Source organism: Nuphar pumila, chromosome 12, assembly GCF_984573655.1.
Source record: "Nuphar pumila chromosome 12, dmNupPumi1.hap1.1, whole genome shotgun sequence".
Taxonomy (NCBI): Eukaryota; Viridiplantae; Streptophyta; class Magnoliopsida; order Nymphaeales; family Nymphaeaceae; genus Nuphar; species Nuphar pumila.
Window position 1 is genome coordinate 17,525,264 of NC_143260.1, and position 5,396 is coordinate 17,530,659.

The 5,396-nt window shown below is 43.9% G+C and overlaps 1 pseudogene; it reads left to right on the forward strand.

Moving 5' to 3' along the window:
- Nucleotides 1-3,341: 3,341 nt before the first annotated feature.
- LOC149820165 (aspartic proteinase NANA, chloroplast pseudogene) lies at nucleotides 3,342-4,784 on the forward strand (annotated as a pseudogene).
- Nucleotides 4,785-5,396: the final 612 nt, after the last annotated feature.

Sequence of the window (5,396 nt, forward strand, 5' to 3'; positions counted from 1 at the left end):
CATCAGTAGGAGATAAGGCAACATCTAGTGGGACGTTAGATATGAGCGATGAGAATTCGGGAGATTTAGATTTTAGAACAAGCATGATTCAATCATGCCTTGCAGATGAGATAATGTATAACATGTTTGAGATAAAATCTGTGAAAGAGCAGTGGGATATATGTATATGATGAAATTCTTGACAAACAAACTTTATTGGAAGTTGCAATCCTATGATCTTAAGATGAAAGAAAGTAGTAGTGTGTTGGGGCATCAGAATGCCTTCAACAAGATCGTAAGTTAGCTCTTGAAATTAGATATGGTACTTGAAGAAGATGATAAACCTTTAATTTTTTTGAAATCATTGTCTTCAAGTTATGCAAATTTGAAGACTACTCTTTTGAATAAAAAAGTGTATCAAATTTGATGATGTAACTGCATCATTATTGTCTAATCAGCAAGATGAGAGCTTGGTGGTGAAAGCATCATATCATGATCGAAGACGGTTAAAGGAGCATGATCAAGACAAAAATTATAACTATCAGAACAAAAATCATAACGAGAAAGACAAGTTCATTATAAGGTGCTACTACTGCAAGAAACCAAGCAATAAAAAGATAGAATGCAAAAAAAATGAAGGCTAAAAGTATGGATCAAGCAAGTGTTGCAATGTGCGGTTTTGAGGATAATGCAGAAGTCTAGTTGTATCCTTAGGTATGAATTCCTTTTATGATTCATGAATTTTAGACTTTGGTTGTTCTTTATGAGGAATGGTGCATGTTCTAATGTAGTAGGAGTTGGTACGGTTAAGATAAAATGTTTAATAGTGGTTTGAATTCTTGGTGATGGCAAACATCTACCAGAATAAAAAAAGAAATTTAATTTTCTTTGAGTGCATTGAATTCTAAGAGTTGTTTCATCTGTGCAAATAAGGATCTCGGTATAAGTGATTGATTCAACATCAGATCACGAGTGGATAAGGGTCTTATTAGCGAAAACATTAGATCACAAGTGAATAAGGGTCGGATGACAGGTGTGGTTATTCTCATTTGTGATTTTATTTATTCTTTCTTGTATTGTTGATTGATTCTATTAATAAAGGCTCCTGATACTTTCTTTGTAGATGTATGCAATCTTTTTGTCTCGTGGTTATTTGCTTCTTTGACGATTTTTTATTATGATTGTTTGTGTCACATCAATATCGAATCCGACTTAGTGTGATCATGAGCATGGCCCCAAAATCACAACATTTATATCATCAAGTCAAGATGTATGAAGTGTTTGGCTTGCAAACAATAAGTTTAGACTTCAAATTCTATTGCTTACAAAGTTTGAAATAATTATTTATTTTATAAATAAGCAAATTTGAGCCTGGCTCATAGGTTTAGGGTCTATTACTTTCAACTCTAAAAAAACTGTTATTTTTTGGTAAGTATGCTGGCTCATGCTGGGCTGGTTTAGATCACATTTTCCATGAGCTCAAGTTTGGCTTGGCTCAACACAAGAAATGAGCTGAGCTTGAACACCCTATGTACCGTTTGTTGCACAGCCCCTAATTAAGGACACAGCAATCAGAAGTAGAAGACGTGGATCCAAACTACTTAACCTCAGCGTTGTGCTAAATTTGGCCCCAAAAGAGTTTGCAAATTGTCCTGGATTGTTGGTCAGAACCAGTCTGACAAGTGTTCCTTCACTCTGGTTGTTTCCTTTCCAGTGTTTGCACCAATTTCTAAATGTCAAATCCAGCTTAACTATCACAATCTCGAGAAATTATGATCCCTTTCAGCTGATCGGTTTTCATAACATATCCCTATCATCCTTTGTCATTTGAAATGGAGAGGCTTTCAGTTTCGAGTGAATCTCTGGGCGTCTCACTATTACTATAATTGCTAAAAAATGGCTCAAGGAATTCCTATAGAGAATGAAATGGGTAACGAACAAGGTCTCTTGCATCTTATCATATTAATTCTGTTATCCCAATTTCTATAAATTTTGAGATATTCTCAATGGGGTCCAGTTGTTGAAGATACAAACGACTCAAGGGGATTTGAGATTTTCCAGATCCAAATTGATGGACCTAGAAATCATGTCAAATTCTGTGAGTGAGCAAAAAAAAGGAACCAACCACTCATGATTGTCTCAGCGAAGCTCAGACTGACTGGATCAACGTATGAAATTGTTTCACGTTTATTTCTGGAAGGTTTATATGACCTTGTCATGGGCAATATATATGTGATAGGTTGCAGAGCTTTACTGAAGGAATTCTCTGCATATTGAAGATGGTTTTGATAGTCAGATTAAGGTGAAAGCTGAGTACCCCACCTAAAAATTTCTGGTGGTTAATAAGCTCAACAGCCAAGATGTCTATCACAAGCCAAAGTGAGAAAGATGATCCATTCTATTTTGACAATATCCAAATTCAAACCTGTCCAATTCTTTCTTCAGAATGCCCCAATGACCATTTCTAAGAATAATAACCTACCTTTTTTCTTTAACCTATTGATAACCAATGAGAAGGATTTTCTTTTTTTTTTGAAAGACAAGCTGAGGTTAGGCAGACCCCTACCATTGGGTTTTGAACCTGCAACGTCCTACCAGTCGTGGAGCTCCATTGGTCAATGAAAAGGATTACACCAACCGTTTTGGCTCTGTTTGGGAGGGTGGAGTCCACAACATCTTTGGAAGGATGTTATTGAGCTTCTCTAAATTTAACAAGTGAAGCGTCCCAACTCCACTCTGATCCCGTTCCAACTAGCTTAAACCAATTGGTTGAGACGAACCGGGATTCTGGAAATCCCTGTCTTCGTCGCGGTCGCCGGTTCCCAAACAGAGCCTTACAGTTTCTAGGAGATAAAGCCGAGTTTGACCCAAACAAGTCAATTTCTAGCCCATGTCCGCCAATACCTACAAACAAAAGCCCACTTAGCCCAACCCACCCAAAACGCTCAGCCAAGTCCAGACCAAAGGCATTGGCGTAACGTCAAACCCCGAAGATGTCAAAATTCAATTCCTTCATGATTTAGAAAAATGAGAAAATAAAAATACGGAAGAAAAAAACAAATCTGCGCACAACCCGGGACCCGTTCTGAATAATTAACTCGCCGTAATGAGCAAAGGAAATCCGTTTAAAAACTGAGGAATTTCTTTTCTCCGACTACAAATCAGTCGGAAAACCATTCATTTCCTTTCCCCCCCTCTTTCGTCCCAAGTTCCAAACAGAAGGAACCGAAAAACCACCTTCCCTCCCTTCTTCCTCTCTAAACCCCTAATCTCTAAGCCCCTCCCTTCTTCCTCTCTAAACCCCTAATCTCTAAGCCCCTCCCTTCCCGCCGCCTCCTCTCCTTCCCTTTCCCTCTCTCCCGATGGATTCGGGAAATGGAGAAGCTTCTTCTCGATTTCATCTCGTCTTTCTAGTCTCACTCTGCACAATCTCCGCCTTCCTCGCCGTTCCAACCCTCTCCGATGGGTCTCTGGCCTCCGGAGGAGCAATGCACTTCCGCCTCTTCCACCGCACTGAGCTCGAATTCCGGCCATTCGCCAGAGAATACGACGACGAGGACGCTGCGCTCCGCTACCTAACGGACCTCACCACAAGGGACCTGCTCCGGCAGAAACGGATGTCCGAGATGCTCTCTTCCGGCCGCCGGAGGACGGCCGAGCTCGATGCCGGCTCGTTCCAGGCGCCGATCTCGTCAGGTACCTACGTCGGGACCGGCGAGTATTTCGTCAAGCTCCGGCTGGGCACTCCGGCGGGGGAGTTCCTTCTCGTCGCCGACACTGGGAGCGACCTCACCTGGACTAAATGCCGGTCCGACAGATCGCTTCGCCGGAGCGCCTTCCCGGCCGTTGGCTCGGCGTCGTTCGTCCCGATCCCATGCCCGTCTGGCTTGTGCAAGAGCACGCTGCCCTTCACGGTCGCCTCGTGCCCGACTCGGGCGAGCCCTTGCCGGTACGACTTCCGCTACGTGGACGGATCGTTCACCCGCGGGATCTACGCAAACGAGACGGTGACCGTCAGCCATCCCGACGGGATCGTATCGGAAATCCGAGACGTCGTAGTCGGTTGCAGCTCTCAGTTCCAGGGCACAGGCTTCAACCGAAGCGACGGGGTTCTCGGGTTGGGCCAAAGCGCCGTATCTTTCACGGTTAAGGCGGCACAGATCTACGGTGGGAAATTCTCTTATTGTTTGGTGGACCACCTTAGCCGCAGGAACGTCCGTAATTACCTCATCTTCGGCGAGAATCCACGGGTCTCGAATCGGAGGGACATCCGGTTCACGCCGCTCGTCCTCGACCCAGCGATCCAGCCGTTCTACGGCCTTATTGTCAGGGGGATCTCGATGAACGGCCTGATGCTGCCGATACCCGTCTCGGTGTGGAACTTCCGGTTCTCTGGCGGCAAGGTCGACAGAGGAGTCGTAATCGACTCGGGCATGTCTCTGACGACGCTGGTGAGGCCCGCGTACGACGTGGTGATGGCCGCATTCGAAGGGTATTTTGGCGATTTCAAGAAGATCAAGGTCGGGAATTTCCAGCTGTGCTTCAATACAAGCGAGTTAACAAGAACACAAAGCAGGAAGGTGGGACCCAGAATGATGATACATCTGGGCGGTGGGGCCCAGTTCGTGCCACGTACAGAGAGCTACATTATCACGGTGGCGAAGGGAGTCAAGTGTGTGGGGATCGTTGGCGGGGCTTGGCCGGGGTTGTCAGTGATAGGCAACATACTTCAGCAGCGATACTTGTGGGAGTTTGATCTGTTGAATAGCAGGTTGGGTTTTGCTCCCTCCCATTGCAGGAAATAGTCGTATGATTTTTTTTCTTTTCTTTTCTCATGTTTTGATTTTTCATAAACCAAATGAAGATCTCATAAAAGGCGATGACGAAGACGTTAATGCATCCGGTCAGGATATATAGTTTTATATTTCTTACGTAGATAACGTATCTACATATTGTTATATATATATGTTAAAGTTGGTGAGCTGTGTGTTTTTGTGATAAAGAGTGGTTGTGTGTTCGTTCTGTCGACTTCATTTATTAATTCACAGATGTCCTTGTCCGTATTTATTTATTTTAATGTATCGAACAACCCCCCCTCCCTCTCTCTCTCTCTCCAACCTTCTTGATCGGATCGGACGGCTCTTTGGAAGGGGATGAGTCTCAAATGCATGGTTTGATCAGCGGATCAGAAAAAGTAGGTGTTGTTCGGAAAAGTATTAACAGAAGTATTGTGGAATGACGCACGGGACATCAAAACACAAGTTCAGAATCAGCAAAAAGAGGATGGTCCACATGCATTCGGAGCCAATTCGGGCCACACCACCTGTATCGCAGAGAGAACGTCCAATTTGATATGGCGAGCTATATCACTGATTTGGGTGGACCGTCCTCTGAACAGTCTCCTGTTTCTTGCTTGC